General features: G+C 39.7%; 1 non-coding gene across 1 annotated transcript; it reads left to right on the forward strand.

Annotated features, from left to right (window-relative positions):
• The first annotated feature begins 11,038 nt into the window (after positions 1-11,038).
• On the forward strand, positions 11,039-11,144 carry LOC122035592. The gene has a single exon (XR_006127129.1). It is a non-coding gene; the product is annotated as a small nucleolar RNA R71 (small nucleolar RNA).
• The last annotated feature ends 3,481 nt before the right edge of the window (positions 11,145-14,625 follow it).

The following is a 14,625-nucleotide window of genomic DNA, read 5'->3' on the forward strand; positions in this document are numbered from 1 at the left end:
AATTTCTTTAATGGCCACATTTAATGAGAATGGGGGTTACCTTTTTGGTTTTGAATGAGAATGAATTTTTCATTCACTCACATTCGCATCATCTTCTTCCTCTAGCTCTCTTTTTGCTCCTTCTCTTCTCTTGGTCGTGGGTTTCAAGCAAGGGAGAAGAAAGGAGAGTGAGTCTAATCCAAGAAGAAATGTTAGTGAAAGTCACATAGAGATTTTTAGAGGAGTGTGTTCTCTTCTTTTCCTTTCTTCTTCTTCCAATCCCTTTCGAGAGCATCAAGAAGTGCTAGCACACTTGTGGTGTTCTCTTCTCCAGCCTTGTGTGTTAGAGAACACATCTTGTTCGTGTGGATACTTCCAGAGGATTGTCTACGTTGATAATCTTGAGATCCGGCACTTCCTTGGACGAGCGGGATTCGAAAAGGGCACGCATCAAGGGTAATTTTCTAAACATATAGATCTAAGAGTAGATCTAGTTAGTAAACTCGTACATGTAAAATTTTGTTCTATACTCTTCGCACGGATCCGTTGGCTAGGGAGTTTTGGGGTTTCCACGAAGCGAAAAAGCGATTTTCGGGCCGCGAAAACCACTTTTTTCGCATCGCGGAAACCCCAAAACCCCGTCACCGGATCCGTGCGAAGTAAAATAAAAACAAAATTTTACGAGTACGAGTTTCTTAGACTTAGTTCTAAACTAGATTTACAAGGAGAAAACCTTTTACCCTTGATGCGTGCCCTTTACGAATCCCGCTCGTCCAAGGACGTGCCGGATCTCGAGATCGTCAAGCATACGATCCTCTAGAAGTATTCACACGAACAAATGGGTGGAGAAAAACTAAACAAAGGTGTGCTAGCAACCTTGATCAGTTACGGCAAGAGGAGGAGGGGGAGAGCAAGAAGAGAGAGCAAGGAAGAAGATGGAATGAATATCCCTTGAATGAAAAATCAATCTCATTCAACACCATAAGTGGCCGGCCACAATGGGAATTGAAACCCCCATTCTCATTTAATGTGGCCATTAAAGAGATTTGTAACCTCCATGAGGTGGCACACACATGTGCTAAACATGATGATGTGTAACACCATTATTGGCCACTTAATGCCAAGTCACAAATGATGTGGCATAAAGTCAAGTCAAACTTGACTCTTCCTCTTCCTCTCAAGTCAAGTCAAACTTGACTTAATCTCTCTCATGGTTGATCTAATCCAACCATTTAATTCAAGCCAATTTAATATAATGAATCTAATTCATTTAATTAAATTGATTCATTGAGTCATAATCTAAATTAGACTCATTGAACACATGAATCAACTTGAGTCCAACTCAATTAGCCCAATTAGGATTACTCTTAATCCAATTTGATTCATCACATGAATCTAATCCTCTTGGTTTATCATATGAACCTAATCTCCATCTAATTGTCCTTAGTGTGTGACCCTATAGGTTCTTGTAATGTTGGCAATGCCCCTAAACCCATTTAGGAGCATAAGTAATGAGCGGTATCTAGAAACACATCATTACTACCCAAGTTACAAGAATGTTGAGATCCAACATCACCTTGTGACTACTAATTGTGACTCCTCACAATATATGACAAGTGTCCTTCTATCCTAAACATCTAGATTAATCAATGTGAGGCATAGACCGTGTCATCCTCTGACCAATCTAAATCTTGAACTCCAAGTAGACTCACTCGATCAAATGAGCTCAATATCTCATATTAACTCATTTGGGCATGACCATGCACTTAGTGGTCTCACTCTATCAAGAATATCGTTGTCTCTCCCGTCATATAGGAGGGATAGATTCCATCTACATAACTCACATCCCTCTGCATAATTCGTTACATACCCAGTAATCGCCTTTATAGTCCACCCAGTTACGGGTGACGTTTGACGCAACCAAAGTACATAACTCCTTATGTAGGGATCAATGGTGACTTCAGGTCTAAGGACTAGTAGTCATACTAATAGCCACATGAGAAAGTATATGACACTCATATAACGATCCATGATACTTTCTCATGGCGGGTCATTCAGTATACATTCTCCAATGCATACCCATGTGTCAACTTGATATATCTATATCCATGATTTGTGAGATCAAGTCATCGAGTTGACCTACATGCTAGTCTCCTTGCATTAACATTGTCCCTGAATGTTAATACTCGACTAGTAATGATTAAGAGTAGTGTTCCCTATATCATCTTGCTATCGATTCAACCAATCGATTGATATAGGTAAGAACCTTCTACTCAATAACGCTATTATACTTAATTTATTTGACACCAATACGAGTAATTATAATAACAAAAAACAAATACCTTTATTTATATAAGAATATGATGCAACAAGTTCATAATACAATCATCAAATGATTGGCTCTAGGGCTCTAACTAACATTTTAAACCATGAGGATGGTTACAAAAAAGAAAGTTTTATCAAAAATTAAATTCTTCCTTTTAACTACAAATAAGGAAAGATATCAAACCTTTCTCTTAATCTTTCTCTTAATCTATTGTACGAGTGTAATTTTAAAGTCAAGATAAACTAATATCAAATTACACTAGAACCATTCCAATGGTTTGTCCCAATCCATCTTGGTTGTGAGCTACTATTTATAATTTATAAGGAATTGATAACATTATCTTCTGTGTGACACCACACACCATGTTATCTACAATATAAATTAAATGAACAACTGCATTTAACTAAATGTAGACATTTGACCAATGTGATTCTCATTTCAAAATAAATGTTCATACAAAAAGCTAGGCTTTTAGTATACATCATAACAATCTCTCACTTATACTAAAAGACTATGCTGCCATATATGTTGCCATACATCTGATTCCCATCCCCTCAACATGGCCATCAAAAGCTCTCATCGGAAGGGCCTTAGTGAAATGATCCAGGTTATCAGCTAATGCAATCTTGGCGACAAAAACTTCTCCTCCTTATACAATATCTCGTATCAGGTGGTACTTGCGCTCAATGTGTTTACTTGCCTTATGGGCTTGTGGTTCCTTCGAGTTTGCTACTGCACCACTATTATCACAATAAATTATGATAATTTTGGGAAATCAGGAATCACATCTAAGTCCATCAAGATGTTTCTGAGTCATAATGCTTCTTTGGTTGCCTCAGAGGCTGCCACATATTCAGCTTCCATGGTGGAGTCCAAAACACATTTCTGCTTAACACTCCTCCATGTTATGGCTCCACCTCCCAAAGTAAACACATACCCCGAGGTTGACTTACTACTGTTCCTATCTGATTGGAAATTCAAATCCGTGTAACCTACAGGGAACAAATTATCTGCCTAGTAAACCAGTATATAATCTCTAATCCTTTTCAGATACTTTAATATATGCTTTATGTAGTCCAATGTCCCTGTCTTGGGTTACTTTGATATCTGCTAACCATGCCCACGTCAAAACATATATCTGGTCTCGAACTTAGCATCGCATACATTAGGCTTCCTACAGCTGAAGCATAAGGAACTGCCATCATGTCCTCTATCTGCATTGATGTCTTAGGAGACATCTCTTTAGATAAAGGTATTCCATGCTGAAAAGGTAGAAAACCTTTCTTGGAGATTTGCATGCTAAAACGAGCTAGGATAGTATCGATGCATGAAGCTTAGGATAAGCACAACATTATTTTCTTGCGATCCCTTATTTCTTTGATCCCAAGAATATGTCCACATTCTCCTTGTTGGGTTTTTCGGGCCGCGAAAACCGTTTTTTCGCGTCGGGGAAACCCCGAAACCCCTTAGCCATTGGATCCGTGCGAAGAAAAATTTCGAAAATATGAGTACGAGTTTCAAACTATGATCTACAGTAGATCTACAAAGGAAAAACATTTTATACCTTTGAAGTGTGCCCTCGCAAATCCCGCTCGTCCAACGGTACGCCGGATCTCGAAGTTGTCAACGTAGACAACTCTCTAGTGATATCCACATGAACAAGAAGTGTTCTCTAACACTCAAGGATGGAGAAGAGAGCACCACAAGTGTGCTAGCACTCTCTTGGGCTCTCGGGTAGGATTGGAAGAAGAAGAAATGAAAAGAAGAGAACACACTACTCTAAACTCTCTATGTGACTTTCACTAACCTTTCTTCTTGGATTAGATTCACTCTCCTTTCTTCTCTCTTGCTTGAAACCCACGACCAAGAGAAGAGAAGGAGCAAGAAGAGAGCTTAGGAGGAGGAAGATCACTTGAATGAGAGTTACACTTGCAAAATGAAACTCTTTTCATCTAATTAAGTGGTTTGTAACCTCCATGGGATACCAAGAGTCACAACTCTTGGTAACTCCCTGTTCGCTCTCCGCAAGTGTACGGAAATGTCGCAAGTAATATAAAAGATTATCGTATCCACAGGGACTGGAATAAGCACTAGAAATGTCTCAATGCGAATTAGCCAAACAACTATCCAATCGTTTCAAAAGTAAAGTAAGGTAAACAAATCTAATCTTAAAGATCAACTAACAAGAGTTTAGTGTTTTGGGGTATGATAAAGGGAGATTCTAGGAGTTTCGGTTTCTTTGTATGATTTCTCGAATGTAAATGGTTCACCAATTCTTATCCCTCAATTGCCAAACATGTAGAAAGTTGTCGGTTCTCTCTTGCAATAGACAACCGGCTAAGGACTGAGAAATGTATCTAAATAGGATTAATTAGACATGAACCTATGTTGTCCTTACACAGAAGTGCACCTATTACTATGCCTTCCTCGGATATCAACGTAGAAGCCCACGACTTATCAATCTATCAAGATACAAGAAACTAATCACAAAATCCATCCTACTCTCTTGAACATTCCTATTTCCTCTTCAAGATTGTCTCTCAAACGTCCTTACACGGGCTTGCACCTCTCACGTGGATCCCTCGGATGATCGAGTGAGAGTTTATCTTTACAAAGTCCATAATAAATTCAAACAATTAATCAAGAATGAGAATTAAGCACAAATCATCTTTAATCGTTCAAGATCTAATTGATACAAGCAAGATAATGTCATTGAAACAAGAGAATGGCAAATCCATAAGAGATTACATCAATCCATCATACAAATACTCCCTTCATCCTAGAATACAAGATCTACTCCATGAATCGAGGAAGAAAACCCGAAGAAATAGAGAATATAAGCATTCCTTAAATCCCCAATCCAAGAAACCAAGAAAAGGGGGGGAAAGAGAAAACTTATCTACGAAGAAGCTTCGTCTTCGGATCCAATCCTCGCTCCGGAGCCGGAATCGCCAAGAACTCCCCTTGAATCGCCCAAAAATCCTCCCAAGAATGGGAGGAAACCACTAAATCTTGCCTTCTCCCAAAGGGGGAGAGATCCCCTTTCAATTCATGAAGGAGTGTTTAAATAGACGAGGGAATCGGGCGCCACACGGCCCCGTGACACGACCGTGTGAGATTCACACGGCCATGTCCAGTTCCTTCTCTGCCAAAACTACACGGCCGTGTGGTTCACACGGCCACAACCTGCTTAGTCTCTGGAAATGCTACACGTCCGTGTGGTGCACACGGCCACAGCCTGCTTAGTCTCTGGAAACCTCACACGGCCGTGTAGATCCACACGGCCATGTAAGGCTTCTGCTCTGGTTGGCTTCAAATCTTGACACGGCCGTGTGAAGTTCACACGGCCATGTCATTCTCCACTTCTGTTGGTGCCAAACTCCACACGGCCCGAGCTCCATACCAGTGCAGGGCCGTGTGAGGTACACGGCCCGGTGCTTTCTCCCTTTGTTTCCTCCAATGCTTGCCCAAGGATGTAGATTCTTCACCAAATCGACTCCTGTGTACAGAAAATGCACAAAAAGCAGATCTCCGAACCAAAAGAGTAAATATGCTAAAAGGAAAGCTGGAAGTATAAAAATGCATAGATCAAGCATGCTCAAAGTATGTAAATGTGCGTAAAAACATGCATAAAAGAGTATATAATCTACGCACATCACACCCCCAGACTTAAACCTTTGCTTGTCCTCAAGCAAAATGTCGCAGTCTAAATTCATATGTTCTACAACACATTCATAAAACCTAGTGCACTTTCCTAACTCTATCAAAAAGTTTCATTAGAAAGCATGATCATAGAAACAAGTAAAGTATGGTTCAAGCATAAGAATCTTGTGCATAGTGTAAAAGTAACTCAACACTCTTCAAGTTTCAATCCATGTCCTAGTCAAGTCGTCATCAAATTTGAATTCCTAGTGTTTCCAGTGAAAGACAAGTAACCAGTGATAGACACTTACTCACCATTCACTTGGTTCATATTTCTCAACTAACCCAAGGTCTCAAAGGTGTGCTCAATCTCAAGAGAAGCTAAACAGTCATTTCCCCAGTAACCTAACTCGGTCTCAAAGGGGTGACTTGCTAGATTCCACTCATGACAACTGTTTTTTATATCCCTTATTGTTCATTTTTTTTTATAAGTGTTTGCATTGTGCAAAACTTATTCACAAATGTAATTTTAGCACACATGTTGGGATATTTTGATTTTTCCAAATGAGCTTTAATGATTTGAGCCTCATCCAGTAACCAAAATGAAAGTTGAGAAATCACCATGGAAACCAAGTACTAAGCAAACAAGATGAATCATGACTATTTCAATGACATCAACTATTCAAGCATCAAGCACAAGTGTAGTGAAGATAAAATCCTTAAGGTTGAACCAAAACTAAAACTCATCACCATAAGATTCTTAGCTTGTTTCATGCTACCCAAGATAGAGAAAAGAAGTACATAAAGTTTACTACTAGCATCATTCGAACATCATGAATCAAGACAATACTCGTGCTAACATTTCACTTGAATCCAAGAAAGCATATAAGTGTAGATTTGATGTTCTCAAAATTTTTTTTTTTTGCCATGATTATTTCAAAAACAAGCAAAATAAAGCAACAAGCAATGAAAATAAGAACCAACATGAAAAACTAACAAAAACAAAAAGAAACTGAAAACCAAACTAAACAGTACATAACACCCCCCCAGACTTAAACTTTTCATCGTCCCGATGAAATCAATATGGTGGAGGAGGTGGAGGTGGATGAGGGAAAGGAGGTCTACGACGTGGTTGGCCAATAGGAAAACTAGGAAAACCTGGAATCTCACCCAAAGATCTATGATACTCATATAAAGCATCTACTTGTTGGCTAGTAAGCATCATGCTCTGCATAAAATCTCTCATCCTAGCCTGATCAGTATCATAATCCTGCACAAACTCAGCCACTTGACCTTGGAAATTCCTTGTAAACTGAAAATGATTTTGTACCTCCCTAAACTGATCATCAGATAAAGAGAAGCGCCCCTCCAACATTTTTCGTTGGGAATCTTGCTTCTCATGAAGTGATTCTAGAGACGTACGAAAATCTGAAAAATCAAACCTAGAAGATCCCGTGCCATATGCAAAAGAATGCCTAGCGGACTCCATAAAACTAGAAGGCTGCGGGTGTCCATATGACGAGGGCTCATGATGTGGCTCAGTGTCTCCAGGTATAGAAGGGTTATCCTCAGAATCTAACTCGGAAATTACCCAATTAGCCGGGTTACGAATAGTAGTTCGTTCAGGAAAAGGAAGGGGTAGAGGAGAACCACTCCTCCTAGGAAAGGCAAAACCATTCTCATCCCGAACGATCATTTTCATAGCAAGACATGCATCAATGTCAATCATGTCATTACCATGAATTATTTCCAACCCATCAACATCAAGATTTAAATTACAAGCTATTCGGGTAATCAAACCACCAAAAACAATTGATCCCGATGACGCCCTAGCATATCTTAATAAGGTTTGAACAAAATGAAAACCAGAATCAAATTCAACCTTATAAAGCATAGCTCATAAAGCATAAAGCTCTATCTTTTTAACCACCCCATCACTCTCTCTCCTACCAAAAATAGTTTTACCCATGACTCTATGTAGGTACCTAAAAATGGGGTTTTGCATATGGGAGGCCTTAGCTCTTGAAGGCTCATAAGGTTGATCTAACCCAGTTATTGCATTCCAAAAATGATTCCAATTGAACCTTGGATCAAACCTACGAGGGCTACCGGTGGTTAATCCAAAACAAGAATTAAAGTCACTAAATGCCCATAGAAATTCTTGATTCATTAGTCTAAAAGAGATTTTTCCAAAATAATCATCTTCATTAGTAAAATGGACATCCAATGAACTCAAAAATTCCAAAACAAGACGAGGATATGTTGGCAAATGAGTGTACATAATATCACTCCAATCCAAAAAACCAATCATCAAATCTACATCTTCCCTAATTCCAAGCATATCAAGAACAGTTGGGTCCATATATCTAGTACACACTATCTTTCTATTGACAAGAATTGCAAATCTAGTTTCTTGATCATCATTTCTAAACACAATATTGAATTCATTGTCATTACCTTCGATGCGTGAAGTCCTTTTGCCTTTGCCCTTCACTGGTTGCTTTCCTTTGTCCCTTGATGGCTCCCTCTCTTTGTCTCCACTAGATCCACCACCTCCTTTGCGAAGTCTCTTCAAAATATTGGACATCTTGATGAGTTTAGATAAGGGAAGAATTATCTAGAGTTGTGGAACTCAAAGAACAAAACTTCAAAGAACAAAAGATCTTAGGTTAAGAGAACAAAAAGTTCAAGTTTTAGAGAGGAGGAGAATCGGATCTAAGAGATCTCGAGAGATTAGAGAGGAGTTTTTAAGAGATTGGGAGAAAAAGATATGTTTTGGAGAGCTGGGGGTGTGCGGAACACGGCCAAGATCTGGCCGTGCGAGGTAGGAAGAAGACTTTAATAGTTCTCCTACACGGGCCGTGTAGATCTACACGGCCTCCCCCTCTTCCTTCTCTGGATTCCTGACACGGCCGTGTCTGTGACACGGCCTAAACCTCCTCTTTCACCGGTTTCTTCGCACGGCCGTGTCTGGGACACGGCCTCTTCATCTTTCCTCTCGGGATTCTTTACACGGCCGTGTCTAGGACACGGCCTATACCTTTTTCTCCTCGGGAGATCCCACACGGCCATGTCTGGATGACACGGCCCAAGCACTTCCTTTCTCTGCAACCTTTGCCTGGCCGTGTATAGCACACGGCCTGACTCTGTTTTGCACCTAACCTGAAAACAAAATCAAAAGAATGCATCAAACTAAAAGAAATTACAATACAAATCAAAACTAACTAAAAGAACCCTTGGGTTGCCTCCCAAGAAGCGCTTGTTTAAGGTCTTTAGCTCGACCAAACTTTATCATTCGCTTCTTTTCCTCGCCCTTGGAGGACAAATATACTTTTCATTTTTGTTGGGAGATCTTCTCCCAACATCTTCCACCACATTGTCTCCTTCATTTGGTGGCCTTCCATGAGGATGGAAATTCCATTCCTCAAGTTTATAAATGCTTGTCCTGCTACAAGCATTTAAAAGAGACGAGACATGGTTAGAGATATTAGATAAATCATATTCCAACTTTTCCTTACCAATTACCAAAGAAAGCTTATGATTTTTGACATCAATTATAGCTCCAGCTGTAGCAAGGAAAGGTCTTCCTAATATGATAGGAATCCTAGGGTCCTCTTCCATGTCCAACACGACAAAGTCTGTGGGAATGACATTCCCATCCACCTCTACTGGCACATCTTCTATAATACCCAAAGGGTACCTGCAGGAATAATCGGCAAGTTGAAGTGCCATAGTAGTAAGTTTAATGTTTTTGAGACCTAATTTATTACAAATTGAATAGGGAATGAGGCTAACACTCGCCCCCAAATCACAAAAAACTTTTTCAAAAAATTCTTTTCCTATGTTGCAAGGAATATAAAAGCTCCCTGGGTCCTTTAGTTTTGGAGAAGTGTTCTTCTCAAAAATAGCACTACATTCCTCACTAAGCGCAATGGTCTCGACCTCTCCTCTTCTTCTCTTATTTGACATGAGATCCTTCAGGAATTTGGCAAATTTAGGCATTTGTAGAATAGCATCAATAAGAGGTACCTCTACACAAATTTCCTTAACCTTTTCTAGAAACTTGTCAAATTCTTCATCCTTCTTGAGCATTGTAAGTCTCTGAGGAAAAGGGACAGCTTTGCTCTGATGGTTCAGTGGAAGAGTCTCTTCAACCTCAATGGTACTCTCCTCTTTAGCTTGAATCTGATTTGGTATAGGAGGAGAGAGCTCTTCTTTTTTTTGTATCCCTTTTGAAGCAGTCACTTGGGAGTCTCCCAAGGTCCGTCCGCTCCTAAGCTCAATCCTATTGCAATGCTCCATAGGATTCACATCAGGTTTTCCTGGAAGCTGTCCTGGTGCTCTGGATGATGAGGAAGCTAGTTGGGCAATTTGACTATCTTGGATCCTTTGATGCTTATCAGAATTATCCATTCTTTGAATGAGCTTTGCTATATCTTGCTTCATTTCATTCTGACTTGAGACAATTTCTTCAAGCATCTTTTCAACATTTGACTTTGGTAAGCCATGAGAAGATAGATGTTGAAAATTTTGTTGCCCAGCTTGAAAATTTAGTCTTGCCCCCATAGATGGTCCTTGATCTTGATTATTTCTGTAAGAAAAATTTGGATGACTCTTCCATCCAGGGTTATAAGTATTTGAGTATGGGTTGTTCTGCCTTTGATTGTAACTCATGATTGCATCACATTGTTCAAGTTGATTGATTTGTGCAGTGATAGCTCCCAATGGACATGAGTCATTTGAATGCTCTGAACTCCCACATACTTCACAAGATGTACTAAAGCATTGACCATATTAGCACTAGTCCCCATATTTTCAAATTTCTTTGTAAGAGCGTCCAATTTTGCAGACAAAAGAGTGACTGCATCTACATCAAACTTCCCTGATGCTTTAATTGTTGGGTTTACAGAGGAATAGCCACCACTTCTTTCATTTGCCCATTGATGATGATTTTGTGCTACACTTTCAATGATTTCTTCGGCTTCATCTAAGCTTTTGTTCATAAGTGCCCCTCCAGCAGCTGAATCAAGGGACACTTTGGTATGATAATTGATACCATTGTAAAAAGTGTGCAACACTAACCATCTTTCCAACCCATGATGTGGGCATTGTCTGAGCATACTATTATATCTATCCCATGCTTCAAAAAGAGATTCTGAGTCAGTTTGCTTGAAGCTCGCAATTAAATTCCTCATATGAGCTATTTTGCTTGGTGGATAGAACTTATCAAGAAACTGTTGCTCACACTGCTCCCAAGTGGTGATGCTATTAGGGGCTAAAGAATTCAGCCATTGCTTTGCCCTATCTCTTAGAGAAAACCCAAATAATAATAATCTAACTGCATCTGAAGGAACTCCATTCATTTTCATGGTCCCACATATTTCATAAAAGACCTCTAAGTGTTGATTGGGGTCTTCATGAGGTCCTCCACCAAATTGGTTTTGCTGCACCATAGATATGATTGCGGGTTTGATCTCAAAGTTGTTAGCTTCCACTGAAGGTCTTGAAATACTAGATCGAAAACCTCTTGCATAGGGTGCTGCATAATCCTTAAGTGGTCTATTTGCCATGTTCAAATATTCCTGTTCTTCAATTTGCCTTTGCAAAATTCTTCTTTTATGAAAGGTTCTATCAATCTCAGGGTCAAAAGGAAAGAATTCCCCTGCAAAGTTAGATCTTCGCATACACAAGAACAAGATAGCAAATGAAAATTCAACAGAAAAAGAAAAATAAAAGAATAAAAAATACAGAATTGAATTTGTACAAAAAGAACTAACAAGAAGTGAAAGTTATACAAGAAGGTAAAAACAGAAATCTAATGATTAGTTACAACTATGCAATATGAAAGGAAAACAAATGTTATGTTTAGTCTAACTCAATTGATAATTCCTAATGTTATAGCGCAGTCCCCGGCAACAGCGCCAAAAACTTGTTCGCTCTCCGCAAGTGTACGGAAATGTCGCAAGTAATATAAAAGATTATCGTATCCACAGGGACTGGAATAAGCACTAGAAATGTCTCAATGCGAATTAGCCAAACAACTATCCAATCGTTTCAAAAGTAAAGTAAGGTAAACAAATCTAATCTTAAAGATCAACTAACAAGAGTTTAGTGTTTTGGGGTATGATAAAGGGAGATTCTAGGAGTTTCGGTTTCTTTGTATGATTTCTCGAATGTAAATGGTTCACCAATTCTTATCCCTCAATTGCCAAACATGTAGAAAGTTGTCGGTTCTCTCTTGCAATAGACAACCGGCTAAGGACTGAGAAATGTATCTAAATAGGATTAATTAGACATGAACCTATGTTGTCCTTACACAGAAGTGCACCTATTACTATGCCTTCCTCGGATATCAACGTAGAAGCCCACGACTTATCAATCTATCAAGATACAAGAAACTAATCACAAAATCCATCCTACTCTCTTGAATATTCCTATTTCCTCTTCAAGATTGTCTCTCAAACGTCCTTACACGGGCTTGCACCTCTCACGTGGATCCCTCGGATGATCGAGTGAGAGTTTATCTTTACAAAGTCCATAAGAAATTCAAACAATTAATCAAGAATGAGAATTAAGCACAAATCATCTTTAATCGTTCAAGATCTAATTGATACAAGCAAGATAATGTCATTGAAACAAGAGAATGGCAAATCCATAAGAGATTACATCAATCCATCATACAAATACTCCCTTCATCCTAGAATACAAGATCTACTCCATGAATCGAGGAAGAAAACCCGAAGAAATAGAGAATATAAGCATTCCTTAAATCCCCAATCCAAGAAACCAAGAAAAGGGGGGGAAAAAGAAAACTTATCTACGAAGAAGCTTCGTCTTCGGATCCAATCCTCGCTCCGGAGCCGGAATCGCCAAGAACTCCCCTTGAATCGCCCAAAAATCCTCCCAAGAATGGGAGGAAACCACCAAATCTTGCCTTCTCCCAAAGGGGGAGAGATCCCCTTTCAATTCATGAAGGAGGGTTTAAATAGAGGAGGGAATCGGGCGCCACACGGCCCCGTGACACGGCCGTGTGAGATTCACACGGCCATGTCCAGTTCCTTCTCTGCCAAAACTGCATGGCCGTGTGGTTCACACGGCCACAGCCTGCTTAGTCTCTGGAAATGCTACACGACCGTGTGGTGCACACGGCAACAGCCTGCTTAGTCTCTGGAAACCTCACACGACCGTGTAGATCCACACGGCCATGTAAGACTTCTGCTCTGGTTGGCTTCAAATCTTGACACGGCCGTGTGAAGTTCACACGGCCATGTCATTCACCACTTCTGTTGGTGCCAAACTCCACACGGCCCGAGCTCCATACCAGTGCAGGGCCGTGTGAGGTACACGGCCCGGTGCTTTCTCCCTTTGTTTCCTCCAATGCTTGCCCAAGGATGTAGATTCTTCACCAAATCGACTCCTGTGTACAGAAAATGCACAAAAAGTAGATCTCCGAACCAAAAGAGTAAATATGCTAAAAGGAAAGCCGGAAGTATAAAAATGCATAGATCAAGCATGCTCAAAGTATGTAAATGTGCGTAAAAACATGCATAAAAGAGTATATAATCTACGCAAATCACTCCCATGAGGTGGCACTTCACTTAAGTAACCATGATGATGTGGAGCATCATCATTGGTCCACTTAATGCCGACTTACCAATGAGGTGGCATAAAGTCAAGTCAAACTTGACTCTTCATCTTCCTCTCAAGTCAAGTCAAACTTGACTTAATCTCTCTCATGGTTGATCTAATCCAACCATTTAATTCAAGTCAATTTAATATAATGAATCTAATTCATTTAATTAAATTGATTCAATGAGTCATAATCTAAATTAGACTCATTGAACACATGAATCAACTTGAGTCCAACTCAATTAGCCCAATTAGGATTACTCTTAATCCAATTTGTTTCATCAAATGAATCTAATCCTCTTGGTTCATCATATGAACCTAATCTCCATCCACTTGTTCTTTGTGTGTGACCCAATAGGTTCTTGTAACGTTGGCAATGCCCCTAAACTCATTTAGAAACATAAGTAATGAGCAGTATCTAGACATACATCATTACTACCCAAGTTACAAGAATGTTGAGATCCAACATCACCTTGTGACTACTAATTGTGACTCCTCACAATATATGACAAGTGTCCTTCTATCCTAGACATCTAGATTGATCAATGTGAGGCATAGACCATGTCATCCTCTGATCAATCTAAATCTTGAACTCCAAGTAGACTTACTCGATCAAATGAGCTCAACATCTCATGTTGACTCATTTGGGCATGGCCATGCACTTCGTGGTCTAACTCTATCAAGAATACCGATGTCGCTCCCATCATATGGGAGGGATAGATCTCATCTATATCACTCACATCCCTCTGCATAATTCGTTATATACCCAGTAATCGCCTTTATAGTCCACCCAGTTACGGGTGACGTTTGACGAAACCAAAGTACATAACTCCTTATGTAGGGAACCATGGTGACTTCAGGTCTAAGAACCAATAGTCATACTAATAGTCACATGAGAAAGTATATGACACTCATATAACGATCCATGATACTTTCTCATGGCGGGTCATTCAGTATACATTCTCCAATGCATACCCATGTGTCAACTTGATATCTCCATATCCATGACTTGTGAGATCAAGTCATCGAGTTCGACCTACATGCTAGTC

The sequence above is a fragment of the Zingiber officinale genome, chromosome 11B (assembly GCF_018446385.1).
Source record: "Zingiber officinale cultivar Zhangliang chromosome 11B, Zo_v1.1, whole genome shotgun sequence".
NCBI classification, from domain to species: Eukaryota; Viridiplantae; Streptophyta; class Magnoliopsida; order Zingiberales; family Zingiberaceae; genus Zingiber; species Zingiber officinale.